General features: G+C 29.3%; 1 long non-coding RNA gene across 1 annotated transcript; it reads right to left on the bottom strand.

The window, feature by feature from the left end:
• Window positions 1-1,661: 1,661 nt before the first annotated feature.
• Window positions 1,662-3,727, bottom strand: LOC146924216 (uncharacterized). Its single transcript, XR_015010071.1, has 2 exons — window positions 2,033-3,727; window positions 1,662-2,001 (listed from the first exon to the last, which is right to left on the bottom strand). It is a non-coding gene; the product is annotated as an uncharacterized LOC146924216 (long non-coding RNA).
• Between the last annotated feature and the right edge of the window lie 18,425 nt (window positions 3,728-22,152).

Below are 22,152 nucleotides of genomic sequence, written 5' to 3'. Positions count from 1 at the left end.
TGTTCTAAGGAAAATGTTTGGTGTATATATATATATATATATATATATATATATATATATATATATATATAGACACACACACACTTGAAAGAGAAAGAGATAAAAGAGAATGATGTGATAGTAAAAGAGATCGAGTAAAAAATAATGTATTGAATATGTGCTGAAAAAATTAAGTTGTCTAAGTATCATTGTTGTTCTTAAAAAATAAATAAAAAAATCATTGTTGTTATCCATTATTCTAATCCCCTACTGTTTTTGCTTTTAAAAAATTAATCCTTTACTGTTTTGTAAATTAATATGTAGATTTTTTATGAGGAGTGGTTACGTTTCCATCCACTAATTTGGTCGCGTTGTTTTGGAAATTAAGCAATTGACATTGTTTTTCCTCAAAAAAAAAAAAAAAAAAGTAATTGACATTGTTTAGTAACTTTTTTTTCAAGAAGGATGAGTAACGTAAATTGTTCCCTGTGGCGCCTGTGTATACTACTAAGTTGGTTGGGTTTGCATTGTTTTTTCTTAATGATATTTAGAGCAGAAAATATATAAGTTGAGTTGAATCGAACTCATCTAAACTCGATTTGATAAAAATACAGTTCGTTAGCTCGATTGACATAATTAAAAAGTCATTCTTTTTAGATTTTTTTTTGACCTTTTAATTTTATGTTAGCCGTACACATAAACTTTCTTATAGTTGATGATTTTCTCTATTGTTTTGAAAATGTCTGATGCTACTAAATTAAAACGTAGGTTTAAAAGCTTAAATTAGAGAAAGTATGTTACAACCTTACATATTTTAACATGGGTAATGCTTCATGTCGCTATTTAACGAACTATATACAACTCAAGTTCAGCTCATTTATTTAACAGTTAAGTTCGGCTCATTTGGTTCATGAATCAAGTTCAACGAGCTAATTGTCGAATCGAGTCACGAACTATTATTGAGTTGGTTCGGTTCATTGTCAGCCCTAATGATAGTTAGGCTTGCATAGTTGTTTGAAATTTATTTTCTTTGTAATTGTTATTTTTAATTTTTTTTTAAGTAGTCTAATGCCTAGAAATTCAAATTTTATTGTTAATAAATGGAGAATGCAAAGTTCGAACCCCAACCTTTACAAACTGCAGAGTTTATGTCAACTGAGCTATGTTCATGAGTTCATGAGACTATTGTATTTTAATCTTTATAAAGCTTTTCAAATAAATAAAAATTTAAGACGACATCGTATTACTACTAGATTAAATTAATTAAGGCAAATTTTTTTTTTAAGTCAAATTAGTCCACCAAAATTATCATCGAGGAGAATCGAATCTAAGATATTGAGAGAAACACACTTTAAAGTCTAAAACCAACACACCAAGATCGTGAACTAATGCTGGATGAAACCTACCACGATCATGTTGAATCTGAAACCCAACTCATCTAATATTTTTTGCTATAATAAAAATATAAACTAATTAAGCAATGGAAGTTTAGAAAAGAAAAAACAATCCACCTTTGATTTTATCACAAAATTTAGCGATAAGAGTTAGTCATAAATATAGATTTTACCTTTTTTCTTTCTTTTCTTTAAATTAATTTTCGTTGTTAACTTCCTAAAAAAAAAATTGTTGTTAACTTTTTTCCTAGTGGCGTATAAACTGTTTGAGCTCCAATGCTCTATAACTCATGATGGACTATTGAAATCTTTATTTATATTTGTGAATCTAATTATAGAGTAGAAAATGTCGTCCAAGGAATAACAACATTTCCCCGCCTTCACGACTTGAAATAATAAAATCTAATTTAAGCACGCCAAATCCATCTTCATCAACACACTTTTTCTGTATAGCTAAAATAAATTGAGTATGAAACAATTGCCATAACATTAAGCACACAGAGTGGGATGCATGGATTTTTAACTGGTATAAATATAAAAAATAAATAGACAAATAGAATGTCAATAAAGGGTGTGTGGAATTGTAAATCACAAATCATTAGGAAGTATTCTAAAATGACCATTTTACCTTTAACGACAGTTTTTTTTTTTTGAGGGACCTTTAACGACAGTTAACAACCATCCGTTAGTGAACGATAATTAACTACTGTTCCAGATTTATCATATACATAAACTCATAACTCATTCATGTTACGACTAAACTCAAAGAACGGAGAAGACAAATAGAGCTTTTGTACATTTTCATTAATCTATGAACATGATCTATTATACACATAGACTTATGGATCCATACATAATTGGAAAAGAATCAATAGAAAAAGAATCATAATTAATAGATATATCTATCTAAACGAAAGATAAATAGAAATGATGGCTCATCTAACCAACTTTTGGGGACTTGCTTAAGAATAAATAAAGAGGAATCTTTGGTATTACTCCCTCTGTCCCATATTAAGTGATACAGTTGACCTTGTCACACATACCAAAATCACAATTTTGATCTAAATAATTTTACTAATCTCTTAGAAAAAATTATAAAAATTTGATATTTAGAAGATATTCATCGAGACGAATTCAACGACATCTTATATGATAGTATTTATCTTTGTATATTAGTAGAAAAATACAGCCAAAATATATTAGTTCAATAGTACACATTTTCAAATAGGTCATCTATTGTAGATTGTAGGATGGAGGGAGTATTTTTTTTAAGATTCTATGCAATTACTAAGTCGTGATTTGACATATACAGAATAAAAATCTCATTCGAGAATTTTTATAAAAGCCTTTCATTAATGCTTCTTAAGTCTAAGAGATCCTCGTGGCTTACCATGCTCAAAATATTGAGGGAAGATTACTATGCTCAACCTGTTAAGGGAGACTTATTGTAGTGCTCGTCCTATTGAAGGTATTGTGCTCAACCTATTTAGGGAGGCTTACTGCTTTTAATGTTGTTCCCCTCCACTTGCTACCAAAATTACAAGCTTGTGGAAGTTAAATGAATACCATATTATAAATTCCAATAACATTACTCAACAGATAAAATAAATGGTGTAGGACTGGTTAAAAACTCCTGTTTAGGAGAAAAGAGTGCCGAAATTATTAATAAGCAGTAGAGAATAATTTAACTTAAATAAAAGTGGAAAATAGTTGTCTTCCATGCTGGAAGGTTCACCTCTCAGCTTCTTACTACTATGACTCTGGTGGTGTACTCTCCAGCGTAGGCCTCCTTCCTTATTTTACTAGCAAAAAAATAAAAAAAGAAGAGAAAAATACAATTTTCTAGTGCATACAGAAAAACTAAATGAGAGCTTGTGGAATATTCTAGCATATAATATATTTTACTATTCTTATGCTAGCAAAATAAATCATTCATCTCAGATTCAGACTTGTACACATTGGTTATTACGACACCTAACATTAAACCCTCGAACTTTTGGACAATCTTTATCTGTTTTACAAGAAAGATTAACAATGTAAGGATTAGAATTGGATATTGTTATAACAAGAAATATGGATATAAATAGAATCATAACGTAAACAAACTTTAAAGTTTCAGCCATATTTTTTTTTCCTCTTTGTATTGTATCTAAAAAATAAGATGCAATTTGATATATTTATAGTGTATAAAGTTCTTACTCTCATAAAATTAATTGATTCGTTTAAGCATTTATGAATATTTAAAATCCTTCATAAAATTATAACCATTGCTAAATGCCTCTTGAATATATTAATTTGTTGTGTTTGTCCCTTTAGTATACTTAAAAAATGGGGTCATATAATAAACTTGATAATCATAATAATTGTTTTGTTGTAACTTTTTGAATATGTTTACAAATATACACATATAAAAAATTGTGAAAGATTTAATACATCCACTAATATTAAAAAGAATCATTAAATGAAAGGTAGAAAAGTCATTTAAGCAATAACTACATCTTAAAAGTTGTGAAATTTTCTTATAAATAGGACCAATTTTTTCAAAAAAATAAAACTTATAATAAGGACTAGAGGGGTACTATTTAACTAAATTTTAATCATTTTGATCTTTTAAATTACAAACATTTGACAATTTGATTTTTAAGTTTTTTCAGTTTAATTAGTCTTTTTTTTAGGAATCATTTTGGTCATTTAACTTATAAACATCTGTGTTATAGATTTTTGACACTTTACTCCTTTTTATCTGGACCACTTCAGTTCGTTTGGTGATGTTGACCTGAAACTTTAGAGATTTTATATTTGATTATCTTCGGTATCAATTTTGATAGATAATTTGACTTATTCTTAAAAAATATTTATAACATAAAACCAAAATGTCTAACATTTCGAAGAAAAAAAAATGTCTAACATTTATAACTTAAAAGATCAAGATAAAACTAAAAACATTAAAAGTATCAAATTGTGTAACGTTGGATGTAACCAAAAAAAATTTTGTAACGTTTGTTGCCTAAGGCCATAAAGGACCACACTGAAACAAAACAAAATTAAGAGATCAAAATTAAAATCCTGTTAAAAAAAAGAAGAGGTCAAAATTAAAAATGGTTTGCACGTTGATTACTAGTTCGTGTGATTTGTGCGAAAAATAATTCGCACCATATAGCACCGTTGATAGTTTATATGTTGAGTTTGATTCTAAAACTTCTCACATTTCTTAGTCCCACATCGGTCATGTTAGTGGAAAGTTGAGAAGCAGCTGTTTATTTAATCAAGAAAGTGTGTTTTAGTTCGGCAGGTTTAGAGTTAAAGTTACACAGCATTACTAAGCATTTAATGTAATGTGTTCTAAACCAATTTTCTGAAGGGTCATGTTAACTTCTGCTCTGGGCACAAGTTAAGGATCTAAAAAAAGAAATAAAACATAAGTTTTGTATTAAAAAAATGGGAAATGTTAACTTGTGCCCTTAAGGCACAAGTTAATGATTCAAATATAGAAAAAACTTATTGGAATGTGTGCATTGCATTTAAATTTTTAAACTTTCAAAGCATTGAATGCACAATTTCCAAAAATTAATTTCTATAATTAACTTCTAAACTTGTGCCTTATATGTGCACAAGTTAACATTTCCCTTTTTTTAATGACACTAGCTCAAGTTTCAATTACTTGACTATGGGTCAAAGGGTCAAATTTTGAGTTTTGAATTATTTTAATGAGTTATCGAGTCGAATCGAGTAGTTCACGAACTTTACTCGAGTCGAGTTTCGAGCCGAGTAAATTCTTAACGAGTCAAGCTGAGCTCAGCTAAGTTCGATTCGGTTCGACTCATTTCCAGCTGTAGTACTGACCTATTGAGGGAGACTTACCATGATAACCTATTGAGAAAGACTTATTGTGTTCGACTTACTGAGGGAGGCTTACTGTTCTCGACCTATTCAGGGAGGCTTATTGTGGTGCTACTCCTATTAAGGGAGAATTATTTTCACCTATGTTTGGTACAAAAGAAACAAGCTCGCCCTATTAAGGGAGATGCACTAGCAAGATTGTATACTGAACGTCTCCAAGTCATAAATCATTAGGAACTTGAAAATTGCTTTTTAATCACCACGATTTGCTCTCAAGTATCCTAAATGATCATTTTATCTTTAACGACAGTTAACAACCATCTGTTAGTGAACGATAGTTAACTACTTAACTACCGTTTCAAACTTGTCATATACAGATGCTCATAACTCATTCATGTTAAACTCATAACACATACATGTTAGGACTCGTAGTTAACCGTCGTTCCAACATTAACTAACTATCGTAAAAGAGAGAATTAGTTAACTGTTAGTGAAAGACTTAAGAATTAGGATTTAACTCTTGAATTGTCTAAGAACTTGAATGTAGCATGTTACTGATGCAGATCAGATCGTAACTTTCAAACTGCAGCAATTGAGAATTAGGATCCGATATGTTCAGAAGTTAGGACTCGAGGGGGATATATTGGAACTTTTTAAGGGCTTGTGAGCAATCCAAGGGGCTTAAAAAGCAATTTTCTAACAATCCTCTGAAACAGAACAGTGTAGGTCCAATACAAGCAGTAGAGTTTGTAAAATGCAGGCCCATCTCTTATTATATACCTGATGACGAAAATCTACAAAATATTTCAATGTTTTTTTTTTTTTTTGAAGGAACAAAATTTCAATATTATTTTGTATGTTTCTTTCTCCAAGTAAGACATATTTTTAAATGTGTGATCATCATACTCTTCTAAAATGGCTGTAAATACAAATACAATACACAAGTCTAACTGAAAATTTAATAAAGATTACTTTACCTCTTTCTTAGTTAGCAACTGGACTTAGTTACTTGTTTGAGGGAAGTGATATGGTGTATATTTCATTCACTTAATGGAAAAATGTATATTGAGAAAAGTTTTTCAAAGTCCAGTATATAGAACTTTATATTCTTGCTAGAATCCTCTTGTGGTTCAAACATGGAGTTCGTGAAAAATGCCGGCGAGAGCAATTGTTGATTGGAATTTGGAATCCCTACACCATGTTTTTCTTAACTACGTCGTAGATACGAAATATACGAAATATTCATCTTTATTGTGAGGCCTCGCCTTTCAACCGTTTTATTTTTTTTAAAACCTGACACACAAGTGAAGGAACTGAGATTTGAATATCAATCATGATGTCCGGACTGCCAATTTTGATGTTTTACGAATTGATCTATGACTTATGGACAAGAATAAAATATGAGATTTTACTTAAACGATCAAAGTTCGGGTTCCACTTGGATCACACGGTGTTAGGATTTACAAACATAATTTTCTACTTCTTAAGACCATATCTTTCATACAAATAATAGGGCCAAATAAGTAGCTTGGGGATTGAGATCATTCAAATCCATAGAAACTTGAAACCGGCTTTTTTCTATATTTAATTTCATTTGTAGAAGAAAAACTTGCTTGGGGACAAACCTAAATCTAAAAGGTTTAGGGACACTCACACAATTGATATTTTTTGTAAAGATAAAATGATTTAATGATGTTGAAGATGTGACTAATTTAATTATCATTTAAATTTTGTGATTGTTGTGTGCGCGCCCAAATAATCTTATTTGTATTTATATTTATGCAAGACTATCTCTGTTTGTAAATCCTTTGGCGTTTGAGCAAATAGTTTTAGACCTTGCAAGTAAATTAACATTTTAATCATTGAAATTGTAAATATCGTCAATTTAATCTATGAAATTTATGAAATAGTAATTTAGTCTATCATTTAAATTGAACTAGTCAATCAAGTTAGTGATTTTGTCAAATTTAGCACCAAAATTATGCAACAAGAGGCTATTCAAAACACTTTATATGTAGAGAGTTTGATAGACATTATATGAAGAGATATTTTAAGGGACTAAATTGATTGATGTTCTTTTATTTAAGGACTAATTTTTGTAATTGTAGGGAATAAATATCTTCCCTATGGCAATTTTGTTGACTGATACGTTAATTTTTGTGGTATAAGTCAATAATCTTCCGCACACAACTTTAGAAATAAAGCACTCGAGTCCTGTGAGATCCAAATGAGCAACAAATGATTGAAATATTAATTTACTTGTGAGTTTACATATAAGTTGTTCTTTTAGTATTACATATAAGTTGTTTATGATTGAAGTGTTGATATATGAAGTGTAATTAAAAATCTCTCATTTAATTAAAAATGGATGGTGAGCAACATAAAAGTGAGAGCATTGGTATACATGTTTTAAGGTTTTGATTTAAGACGTTGTGTTTGATGAAAGTTTTAGTGTTTAACCATAGATCACTAGATACAAATTATAGCATATCATCAATAACAAAAAGGAACAAGAGATTGTGTACCTTTGAATTAGGTTGATGAAGGATAACCGTAGACAACGCCGACAACTATGAGAGGGGTAACTACCCTCATTCCGTCTAGCTCTAGGTTTTCTCACCAATCTTCAGAATAATTAACCGTCTAATGGGATGACGTTTAAATAGCTAAACGGCTGAGGGCAGGTACCTCTCATTGGGCTTATCTAAATGGTCCAACCCATCACGGTCCATTTAGTAACAAAAGCCCAATCACTCAAATTCATCATATAATTAGTGCTTAACACAATAGACCATAATTTATATTATGACATCAACTTATAATAATTGATTATTGTCAATCCATAATTGATTAATTAAATAATTAATCCAACAATCTCCCACTTGGATGACAATACTCAATTACTGAAAAAATAAAAAAATTCACTTGTCATAAAGAGTTTAAAAATTTAAAATTACATGTATGGTCAAAGCACTAATCATTCAAAAGAGAAGTAAGCTTTAATGCTGCAGAAATTGAATCTGATAGGGAAAACAAATCATACAGATCAAAGACTCACTTTTCTAACAAATGATGAATCTATAGTGACACGTTTGAATTAAAAAGAATATGTCACTAAAGAATAGCCCAAGCATTTTAAAAAATGCTATAACAAACTCCCACTAACCCAAAATAACATAGACTTAATCAAATCATTATGAGTTACAATACTCATATATAAGTATGTGGTTAGTGGTTCTGCCAATGAGTTTTCAATTCCATAAAAGTCATATATCCACATAGGTATAAGAGTAGTAATTACTTATAGGGATAGCCTATAAAGAGATAGTAATTACATTTAGTCAAACTCGATAAATGTTCTATGACATTCAATTAATCCAAGTTTTATAAAAAAAATGTGACTATGAAAATCCATAAAAGCAAAATAGGAAATTCAATAATCCCCAAATTGGATTAACATAGACACGTAGTTTAAAGAAAAATATGTGGATTAATGTGGCCACTAGAATGTCAATAACAAAAGAACATTTATGATTATCTCAAATTATAAGTACCACAAGAACACAATATCATACTCGATAGGAGTATTGATATTATACATTGTACTTACTATTTATGACCTCAAAAATGTGGAATGTTGGTAAAACAGAAACACAATGTATATTTGCATGCCAAGAAGTTATTGTGCATATTCCAACAAAATTGACTTAAGCATCCAATTATGATGCTCATTGAGATCGATAGAATTTTAACATATATCTCAATATAATAGAATGAGACTAAAGTTTAAAGTCTCTTAAGCTAAGCCATATTTTATAGTGTGCACAAGAGTATATGGCGATAACGACAATAATATTGTGTACATATTTCTCTTGATCTCACATATATATATAAACAAGAGTGAGATTTCTCATTTGAGCTCATAATATATAATATTGTGTACACACTCCCACTGATCCCACATATATATAAACAAGAGTAAGTGGAATTCTCATTAGTGATCACTGATACAAAATATTATAATAATGTAATATTCAACAGTGGGATACTCAATTACTAGTGCAAGATCATCAACATAAGTGGTTATATAATTTTAGCCAATAGAGTTTCATGAACTCAACCACATATTTTGCACATGAGCATAGCAGAATTATTAACACAAGTGGTAACTCAAAGATAATATGAAACCCCATAAATACATATTTTATCAATGGCAGATATTATCAAGAATTGGGTTTCGTAGTTAACCACATATTCTGCATTTACAATTAAGGAGAACGTAAATTTTCATTTAAGAATTTTATAACACAAGATCTCCTTTTCACAATTAAAATTCCACAAAATTTTATAAACATAGTAACCGTTATATGACAGAGTATGATGATTATATAAAAAATTTATCATCATATGAGTGAGATGAGTCTCTAAAAATAGGATATAAGACTCTGTTCACAATTTTAATAACTCACTCAAAACTCAAACGCTACAATTATACTTACACAAATTTGAGAAACAATTAGGTTACAAGCAGCGGAAATACACAAGACTTATATTTTATTATTATTGAGGATATAAGAGAAAATAGTCATAAGCTTCCATAAGTATTAAAGAATAGCAATAACATAATTAATATCCTCAATATAAGTCTCTATTTCATATCTAAAATATGAAAACAAATAAATATATTTGTTTACGAGATATAGTTAGTTGACATGTAGAATTTTTCTCACTTGTTGAAGAATGATAGTTAAACTATCTTACCCACAAAAGGATGATTATGTTAAGTAATGTCATACCGATAGGGTATGTCCATCACGTTACACAATACATATCAATGATTCTCCCACTTGATAGAGAATAGACAATGATAGTTGAATTAAAAAGGTTTGAAAGATATTTTAAATAAAATATTCAACTATTTCTCTATCACAAAATGATATGTTAAGTAACGTCACACACGTTACACAATACATATCAATGATTCTCCCACTTGATAGAGAATAGACAATGATAGTTGAATTAAAAAGGTTTGAAAGATATTTTAAATAAAATATTCAACTATTTCTCTATCACAAAATGATATGTTAAGTAACGTCACACCGATAGGGTATGTCCGTCACTCACATAACAAAGGGATAGTAGCAATCCGATATATTTATATATATATATATATATAAAAATCACATTTAGGTAGAAATTTAATTCAAAATGTAATAATATTGGATTGCAAAATTTATACAATTTTCTACATGTCTTTTAACTATGTAACTTACTTATATTAATCTCATTCAAGGATCTTAACGATAATAAGTAAGAACTATATCATCACAATGTACCATTCTTATGTCTTACAAAATTTAAACATTGATAGAGTATTCTAATTATAATTGACATAAGTATAAACATTTTAGGTACATTGAATAATAACAATTATATTAATAACAACACACCGATAGGGTATGACTGTTACCAATATAATGCTAATCTATTTAACAAAATTTGCATAATTGTACCCACGATAGGTGAGATTACAATTATACAAATAAATAATGTTTATGCTTAAGAGAATATGATACAATAATATCATGCATAAACAATTATACTTAAATTTACTCAACTTCGGTCATATTCAAATGATAGAAAAATGTGCTTAACAATATTTTAAATTAGCACATCATAAATATGACTTTAGAATTTCTTTTATATGAAGTAGTATAATAACAAAAGTTGTTATTTGGAATAGAAGTGTGTCAAATAGTTTTCTAATTTATCCAAAAAAGAACTCTTAGAATAAAATTTTTCAATACTCCCACTATAAATTAGAAAAAACACAAATACAAAATGGAGCATTATAGTAAGAAAATAGTATATAACAACAGAGTTCTGTTTAGAATATTCTGAAAAAGGATTTCACTTCTATATAGGATATCATAATTACACAACAAAAGAGAAGAAGAACTAAATTTCTTCATATGTGCAATAATAAGCAATAAGTCACAAGAGGATAAAATAATTAAATAACAACTTACCTCGCAGAGTGTGACATTCATCCTTATACTTAGAGCCACTGAATTTTGATGACTTAACGAGAATATCTTATAATATAGTCATCTCAAAAATATTCATCAATAGAGAATAAGCAATTATAAATAAGCATATGTGAGACTCTAATTATAAATCAATATGATTTATATAAGAATTCAGATGTAAGGATGATACATATTTCAAAAATTGCCTCAATTCTTAATAAGTTGTTTTGATAATAATTAACGGATAAACAACAAAGAGACGTACAAATTTTAATTCATAATTAGAATTTTATCATAAAAAATGCAACAATGCATTATTCACTATATATAAAATATATAGTTTAATATTATTGTGATCCAAACATTTAATTGCGACAAGACACATAATTATATAGTTAATGGTGTTTGTCACAAAATTTAGAGTAATAAACTACGGGTCTAGATTAGAGAGTATAGTAGAAAGCATAATGTATATTAAAGAGAAATATGCCAATTTTAGATTCAATTAATATAAATGACATATATATACAACTCACTATACTCATTTTGAAAACAAAATATTATGAAGACCCTTTAAAACAATTTGTGACAAAAAATCAAAGACAAGTGTCTTAGTTTAAACATGTCGTCAAAAGAATGATCAAATAGTAAATTTTGGATCTTTATGCTAAGACAATATGAATTAAAGAATATCTTATATTAGAATATTTAAAATGCCAAGAATATTTAAAATCACAAAATTTAAATCAACTATATTTGGCATTAGAATTAGTAAAATTGAGCCTTTCATAGTAACAATTTAATTGATCAAATAGATAGTGTTACTAATATAGGAATAAAAAAAAGGAATTTTCTCGGTCAAAAAAAAAAAAAAAGGAATTTTCAAAACAGTTTAGGCTCAAAATTGAGAATATATGATTTGAAATTAATTATTCTCAATTTAACTGATATATGATCTTTTTAAGATTTGACAAAATTTTGAAACCCACAAATCAAGAAATCAAGAATATATATAGTATAATAGTAAGTTATTCTTGTCAGGACAAATACTTTAGAGGGTATCAATAAATCTCAAAATATATATTAATATAGAATATTTGATGCAAGAATATACAAAATTGAGTCTAAGAATTTTCACAATCATAACACTTTAAAAGAATATATTAAAAGTGTTATTACTATAAAAAAAATATATATTTTCACATAGTATATTTTAGGCTCAAATATAGAGAATATACGATTTAAAAGTGTATATGATTCTCATATCAATTTACATCAAATATTTAGGAATTTTATAAGTAATTTCAATCCCAAATTTTAAGGGTGTAAAATAAATCAAATCTTCCAACTATTTTGGGTACAAGAGAAAATTATATTTTTATCCTAAAATAATATAATATTTACTAGTTAATTAGGGATGAAAAAATTCCTCACCGACACATTAATTAAGAGAATGAGAATTGTCTCAAAGTGTCGTAAAAGAGTAAAGCATCTTCGCGCAAAGTGAGAGAATATGATAATTTAAAAAGCAATTTATCCCCTCATAAAATCATGACAAATATGTACATAAGTCAAAAAATTCCAAAAAGGTTTTACCAAAATTTTAGAATAATAAATATTATTTATTTGGTAAAAATAAAATGAAATATGGAATTTTAAGGGTTAGCACCTCTCAGTATTGTAAAATCGAAAAACATAAAAGTTAGATCTCTCATGAAACCGGCAACTTCTGATTGGGATTCCAAAGGTTTGATCGCCGAACCATAGAAAATTTGGAACACGAAAAAACAGTTGCTCACGACAACATGCTATTCATAAAACCCTTGAAACAATTATAGCATTCAGATTTGAGAATTAAAGCCGTATATTAAGGGTTGAAAAGATACACAACAACTTGCAAAATCAATAGTGCACACCAAGATTTGTGAAAGAAAATCGATAATGACACAAAACGGCAAAAAAGAAACACAATCGGTTTTAGATGTGAAACAAGCACTATGGATTCAATAGGATGAGAATTTGAATCGGTATATTAAAAAAAAATGTAGATTGATATTAACCATGATTCAATAGTATGAAAATTGATTGTTCCATTCAAGATTACGATTCAACCATGATTTCAATAAAGTATGCAATTTTATATATATGATTACAATCATAGTCAAGTATGAATCATATGAATATGGTAAGTAACTAATCAATAATTCGATAACACAGAATAGCCACGATGATGGATTGCAAAAATATGGCAGAACAACCGATTCGATTTGTACAATTCATATTCAATTTATACAATATAATAGGCAAACAACAATAGCCATACAAAAAGGAACAAGAGATTGTGTACCTTTGAATTAGGTTGATGAAGGATAACCGTAGACAACGCCGACAACTATGAGAGGGGTAACTACCCTCATTCCGTCTAGCTCTAGGTTTTCTCACCAATCTTCAGAATAATTAACCGTCTAATGGGATGACGTTTAAATAGCTAAACGGCTGAGGGCAGGGACCTCTCATTGGGCTTATCTAAATGGTCCAACCCATCACGGTCCATTTAGTAACAAAAGCCCAATCACTCAAATTCATCATATAATTAGTGCTTAACACAATAGACCATAATTTATATTATGACATCAACTTATAATAATTGATTATTGTCAATCCATAATTGATTAATTAAATAATTAATCCAACAGTGTTTACTCAAAATCTAATGTGATGGCCTCACATTAGACTCCAATTATTATTTGCATAAACAACTTCCTAATCACACAAACACGATACTTGGAGCCATAAGTTCAAGTAAGCATGTTTGCACTCTTGACATGAAAATTAAAATACTACTATCCCTAAACTTAAACTTTGTCTTATATAGCCCCCCACCTCTAAACTTAGGGGACTGAATTAACAATGGTTTTGCATATAATACTATCATACTAGAAACCCGTTAATGTAAAGGTTCAATGCTCAAAACTTGTGCAGTGTTAAACATTTGAATTTGCAGCAAAATGACTTTGTTCTTATGTACATGGTAGCTATCTATATTATCATAGCTTGAAGTTCATTATGGTTAATTTAGGCTTTTTGTTTGTTGTTGAAGTAAAGTGCTCGAAAACATTACTTTGACTTAAATAATTAAGTGAAAGAAAAAAAATACAAGTCAAAGTGAAAGGAATTGAAGAGTGTGGGTTGGCATGTGGCATATAAATTCCAAAACAGAACATTTTTTTGGAAGTATTGTCCTCGAGCCCTCAAAAGAAAAATGAATTCCTACTATCACTTTCTTTGTCGCCACAAAATGCAGAATTTCTGATTAATTGTTATTTGTCATGTGATATGATGCATTTTACCTAATAACTAGTTACAAACCCGTGCTTCGCACGGGTTGAATAACGTATCTTGTAAAAAAAAAAATCAAAGGAAAAATGAGCAAATTAATAAATATTGCACAAACTCGGATATTCTAAATAAATCACTTTTACTATATTTTTAAAAAACTTTGTTATAAAGGAGAAATGAGAAAATTAAGGGAAATAGCTGCATCTTTCTAAGAAATTGTTGTCGTTCATAAATGTGAAAATCAAGCAAGCATATTGCACAAATCTCATTTTGTTCAAGAGATTAGGAAAACAACATTATAATTAACATGATACTAATTGGAACCAATGAAGAAACCAACAATGTTACATAATAGTTAGGTTTATAAAAGATACTGCAAGTGTCATAGACTAACCAAAAAGGGATTTTTGTCAATATTTACATCAGACAAAATGAAAAGAACAAATGGCATCTCAAAGTCAAGATAGTTTCCGATTACAGTCCAAAGCGATATTCCAAAATAGTAGAAGTTCAAATAGTTAAGCAGCAAAGATCTACTTTGGAACAACTCGAACATGCAAGTTCTTCGGTGACTTTTCGAGATCAAAGATGAGCTTACCACCTTCTTCCATCACACGTTCTCTGCAGAAATTGAACCACTGTCCACCCAAGTATTTTTCATAGCTTGCTCTTTCGACGGTAATGAGGCGACACTTATACTTTCTCTGTGTCTGGTCATCATTGAGAGTGATTGTTTTGCGCTTTTCTTTCAAAGTTGTTCTTGACACCTCGTTTGGGAAATGCTAAACAGGGAAATAACTGCAATATTAGTCTAATGCATATTAACATGGATAAAATGTATGCGAATATAGTTACATATAATTTATAAAATGAAGGTAGCATAACTGATTTTAAGCTAAAGAATATGTACCATGGCTTCTAATTTATCTTCCTATTATCTTCCTATAAAGTCTAGATAAATGCATGCATGTGGTATATGCGTACCCCGTTGGCCAATTAACATTGTTGAAACAAACGGAAATTAAGCATCACTCCTGCATGTGCATTTATAGCTAGCACCATTTAACATTGATCTCTTCGAACATTTGGTGCAACTCTCATAATACCATCCAAACTGGTTAGGATTGAATTTAGTTGTTTTACAAATAGTGATGCAATATGTTTCCTAACACAAATTATGCACATGAAATAAAGAATAATTTAATATGTATTTTTAATTTGTGCATAAAAAAATTCAAAGCATGTTTGTGCATAAAAAAAGCAGACCTTGACTAAGTTTATAAATTCAACAATTGGCCTAACTTGAGACAGATTGGAAAAATCGTTGTACGAAGTACGTTGAGAAGAAACCGAACTCTGAATTAAGTTCTGACTGAAGAGCTTGAGAAGTGTTAAGGTCACGACAACAATTCAAGAAACATGGTCAAAAAACAATCAAATCAGATTGTGAAATAATAAGTTACTTTAACACTGTATTGTGAAATCATAATGCAAACTTACTAAGTCTTAAACTTCTCAACAACCGGGTGATGTAGGTTGATGAGCAGCATCGAACCTGACCAATTGTTACATATATTTGGGTTGCCATTGACTACAAAATGGAAGCAAAGAACTCAAGGTAAGTAGATGGTAAATGTTAAAGGTACGAAGTATTTTTCCCATAGTGTTACATCAACCATATTCCCACTGCATAAGAAAATACATCTTTCAGGTCATTATCAAACTTATACAAAATCCTTTTTTTTTTAAGAAGCTAAACTAACTCACCTAAATTGACATTAGAGAGAATCGAACCTGAGACCTCAAGGAGGAGCACACTCCTAGATCCCAAGTCAATACCACTAGGTCAACCCAAGTGGGTTACTTATACAAAATCCTATCATCTGATTCTGACAAATTAGAAAATAATACTTTTTATCTTTCAACACAATGTTCGTACACGGTTTCTTTCCAGTCTCAATTCGTGTTGTCTTAACAATCTCATGAAGTAGTCCGATGATTTCTTAAAAAAAAAAATTATATCTATAAGAACATTATAATCGAAAAAAAACACAGAAATAAATTAAAGCACATAACTATACCATATAAAGCGTCAGTTTTGAATTTTCCATCTTGAATTTCCTTAAATGACTTAAAGCGAAATTCACGAGTAAGAACGATAGTTAACTTGTCATACTTCTGCACCTTTGTACCAGAACCAAAAACAACCTTAAAGGGATTAAATGCAATGTCATTATCAAACACATGACAATTATAGAAAGTATAAGTTTTGTTTTCCTCAGTCAAAGCCTTCCAATGCTCCAATTCTCTATATCGAGTTATTACATGATCTCGATCACCCTAAATCTGAGAAAGAAACCAAAAAATATAAAAAAAAATCAAAATGTACACTAATAAGTAACATTGATAATTCTTAAAGAAAATTACAACAAATCTTAACTAACTCATCTATCATTTGCATCATAAATAATGAGCTTCATATGTTCCATGAATCCAGCACTCCAAATCCTATTTTCCAAATGTCCAAATCATTTTTGAGATCCTTAATGTAGTCATAATTCCTTGATATTGAAAGTCCTATATAGAAATACAATAATACATCATTTAATTTTATTCTCTTTGTTCATTCTGATATCTAAAGGAGCTAACATATTTCTATGTGATCAATTTTTGTATCATCAAATCAACCTGATCTTAAATGCACAAATTTCTGTATCATCAACTTTCTGGACCTCAATGATATGACCAAAACAAATTTACACCAAACAACTTTCGAACGGCTCAATGATATAGGAAAGAATAAACCAAATATGAAAACAGCTTTAGGATTACTCGCAAAAATTAAAATAACCCGCATGCATCAATTTTTTTCAACTACAATACCAGAAGCTAAAATAACAATTGTGTCAAAATCTTACCATGAGCTAAAATTCAATCATCATGACCTCTACTATACTCCACATAACAAAGGAAGATTTTTCTACAGCCAAGCAACATAACAATTTCTGGTACATAATCCACTAACAATTGAAAAAAAAACAAAAAACAAAACCCTTAAAATGCAAAATCGTGAAAAAATGAAGAAAATCACCTATGATGAAGCAAAAACTAAACCAGTGTCGAAAAATGAACACCCCAAGCCATAAAAATCAATCAACTCAAGTCATGCATGGTCTCAGAACTATGAAAAAAGAAAGAAAATGACCTCTTATGAAGAAGAAAGTGAAAGAGTGTTCCCAGCTGAACTTAGATACCGTTTAGCGAAAGTTTTTTACGGTCTAAAAGTTACTTCAAAATAAATTTAAAATAAAGGCCTTTGAGAAAGAAGGTAAAATTGTTTGGTTTCTTTAGTTTTAAAGCTATTTTTAAGTTAAATGTTGTTTGGCAAAATATTCTACAAACTTTGAATATTTTTTATGGTGTCGGGGTTCGAATTCCGGACTTGGCATATATTTATGCATTGTTCCTATCAACTGAGCTAAGCTCACGATGACAAAACTTTGAATTTATTATGAACTAACATAATAAATAAAAAAATGTTTAAAATATTTTCTGAAGGCTAAAAATGTTAAAAAATAAAAGATATTTTTTTTTACAAATACTATATTTACTCAATAACGTTTATTTTGTGTAACATGAATACAAATTTGTATCATCATATAAATGACTTGTTAAATATTTGAATAGGAGAAACAATTTAAGGAGCCTGAAATAATAACATAAATAATATCAAAATAGTCGATTTTTTTATTTCAATTATACTCAATAACAAATTTCGTTATAAGAATACCATAATTTTGGTGTCTTTCAAAAATATAAGAATTTATATTATATGATATTATATTTGTTACATTGTTGGTGTCATGGAAACAAATATGTTTAATTTTTTTAAATAAGAAAAAGATATGCATACTTTACTTTTAATTAAAATCAAAATTTTGTAAAAATAATCATACGCATTATTTAACGCCAAAAAAAATTATACGCGTTAGCGTAACAAAAAAACAGACACACATAAAGCATTGCTCTAAACGCTAAGGTGTGTGTGTATATATTAGCGAGGTTGAAAAAAGAAAATAAAAATATTTGGTATCATTAAATGACAGCGTGAATAAAAATATTTGTGAGGTTGTGATGATTAAACGATATTGAAATTAAATATATAAGTGATAAAAAGATAATAAAATTCCTTTGAAAAAAAGGTAATAAAATTAAATGGAACATCCTTAAAAAAAATTAAATGGAACGGTTCAAAAAAAATTAAAAGGAAGAAAAAAATATATTGAAATATAATATTAAAAAATAAAAGAAAAGGCTCCCAACGTGAATTGAAGAGAGATGCTTGTGAAATAAATTGTCGAGAAATAGTTTTTTGAAGTAGCATTCAACAACTTTTGGCCAAAGCTCATTCCATTCAATTTTATGCATTAAAAAAAGTGTCTTCTTTAGTAAGTACTTAATTGACGTTGTATTTGACCTAACTTCTCCTTAAAAAAGTAGAGAAGTTGAAAAAAACATGGGTCAATCGATATCTTAATCTCCCACAACGGCAGTGTAGAAGCAGCTAAATTTGGGAGAAAAAAATTGGTAAATAGTTAAAAATAAAAAAATTGGAAAATAGTTAAAAGTTTTTAAAAATATAAAAATTGGAAAGTAGTTAAAAAAAATCGGTGAGGTAGCACTCAACCAAGTAACACTAAAAAAAATTATATGCATTAGCGTAACAAAAAAACAGACAGACGGACATAAAATATTACTCTAAACGTTAATGTATGTGTGTATATATTCGTGAGGTTGAAGAAATAAAATAAAAATATTTGGTATCATTAAATGACAGCGTGAATAAAAATATTTGTGAGGTTGTAATGATTAAACGATATTGAAATTAAATATATAAGTGATAAAAAGATAATAAAATTCCTTTGAAAAAAAGATAATAGAATTAAATGGAACCTCTTTGAAAAATTAAATGGAACGGTTCAAAAAATAAAATAAAAAAAAGTTAAATGGAAGAAAAAAACATATTGAAATATAATATTAAAAAATAAAAGAAAAGGTTCCTAGTGTGAGTTGAAAAGAGGTGTTTGTGAAATAAATTGTCGAGAAGTAGTTTTATAAAGTATCATTCAACAACTTTTGGCTAAAGCTCATTCCATTCAATTTTATGCATTCAAAAAAAGTATTTTTTTAGTAAGTACATAATTGATATTGTGTTTGACCTAACTTCTCCTTAAAAATATAGAGAAGTTGAAAAAAAATGCCGGGTCAAATGATACCTTAATCTCCCACAACGGCAATGTAGAAGCAACTGAATTTAGAATTATTTTTATAAATATAAAATAAATAATAAAATAATATAAAATAAAATATAATATTTGGATAATTAGGTGGCACTCTCCAACAAGGATATAGAATTATGGAATTACCAAATTGCCCCTCATAGGGGCAAAATTGGAATTTCACATGGCATCAATTTTAATAAATAGTATAGTAGATTTGATGTTATTGGTCTATTCATCTATTGTCATGCAATTCTCCTACTATGTGTCACACTACTTGAGCTCACGTTTTTTTTGGATGCCATCAAATGATTTCATTTCCTTGTAGAAAAATATAATTCAATAATACAAATACCTGACTTGACAGTTGACCCATCATTTGAAACTTTTTTGTCTCCAACATTTTGTTTTTATGTTGCAATTTATTATTCAATTTACTTCTTCGTGAATGTGTACAAACAAAAGTTACTTTAGATTCAAGCAACATTTAAAGATGTAAACAATTTGTGGTGTCATGTAAGAGACCAAAATTGTTTTTAACTTATTGAGGCACAAACTTTCTAAACCAAAATTATTTGTTGTAATCACTGCACCTTAATCATTGTACAACCTTGCATACTGCCATTTGACTCAATTGTTGGTTGATTTAGTCTTACGAATGAAAGCCCCACATTGGACTCAATAAGGTGGAGTTGAAGGAAAAGAAAATTCATGTCCCCAGTTAACAACTTTTACTTCTTGTGACAAAACAATTACATATACTTTTGGTAACTTAGGACACATGTAACTAACAATTCAATAGTGCCTTGAAATTTGTCTTCATAGATTGTGAGATTGTGATTCTAGTTCTAGTATATATAATTGTTAATTTGTCAGAATGTTTGCCATTTTTAAAAACTTGGACCACCGACCCTTGCCATAGTGGTTTGCATATTTTTTGTAAAAAATATTACAAGGGTGAAGGATCCACCAATTTTATTAATGACTAATTTTAACAGAAAATTTAACTGACCACATTAAGTGGAATCTATCTTTCTAACCTTGTTTGCTTAAGAGATTCAAATATGGTTTTATGCAAAAACTAAATCATTCCTCATGAGATAATTAAATCAACTTTCTTATAGTATTTTTGTTGAATTTGGCTTCAAATAGTGATGTTGTGAAAGCTTAAAATCATACCACAATTTTTGGAGGCGTACCGCGATTTTCCTGGTAGAATGGATGGTTTCTGCTTAAGACAAAACCGTGGCACGAATTTCTCAGGCTCGGTGCGGTTTTCCTAACAGAATGAATGGTTTATGCTGAAGGAAAATCGTGGCACGATTTTGTGCAGGCGTGACACGATTTCTGGATAAGGTTCTCGTACCTTGGGTCGTACGCAATAATCGTGACACGATTTTCTCAGGCGTGGCACGATTTTGTCTGTCACTATGTACTATTTAAGCTTTTCACACTTCATTTTGTTTATAAAAGCTTCAAGAGAGAAAAACTTGGGAAATCAAAGGAGGTAACTTTAGGGTTAAGGATCTTTGAATAGAGTTCTCTTGAGTTGGGAAACATTGTATACACCTTGGGTGAGTGAAAATCATTGAGTGTCTTGTTCATTGGTGAGATTGGGAAAATGGATAGAAATTATGTTTGTTCTTTGTGAGCTTGTTGAAGTTAATTTCTTGTAACCCATTTGTATCTCTTTGTAAGAACTCATTGATAGTGGATTGGAGAGATCAATCTCTACCACAAAGTAGGTCAAGTTGGACCGAACTAGGTAAACATTTTTTGGTGTGTTTGTTTCTCTTCTCTCCTTATCTTTTGTTTGCGGTTTTGAGCTTTTCACTTTGATTCCTAGATTAGATCTAGGTGTTGTTATTATTGTTGTTGCTTGTGATTATTTTCACATTGGTTACCACTTTCCTTTGCTCAACACATCTTTGTTTTCATTTGTGTGATTTTGAGTCCAAATACACAACAATTTTGTTATATACAAAATCAAAGATTAAAGTCATGATTAGACACCTATGATTTGAATACACTCTTAATTCATTTCTTGATTTTTCGTGATTTCGTCGTCTGAATGTGGCGTTATGTTGTTCGTCGTCTTGTGCGGTGTTGTTTGATTTCGCATTTTGTTGCGATATTTATTTGGTTCCTATTGAAATATCAACTTCAGTCAATCACAGACACAATCAATGATTTAGGCGCCAATGTTGCAGTTCCAGAAGCATGTGTATTTTGTTGACTTTGATTTTATCATATTATTTGTAATCATTTTGTCATTGTATGCTTTTAACTTAG

The sequence above is a fragment of the Medicago sativa genome, chromosome 5 (assembly GCF_051527215.1).
Source record: "Medicago sativa cultivar Bolivia chromosome 5, Bolivia_mono, whole genome shotgun sequence".
Lineage (NCBI taxonomy): Eukaryota > Viridiplantae > Streptophyta > Magnoliopsida > Fabales > Fabaceae > Medicago > Medicago sativa.
This window is presented reverse-complemented; position numbering and strand designations above follow the sequence as displayed.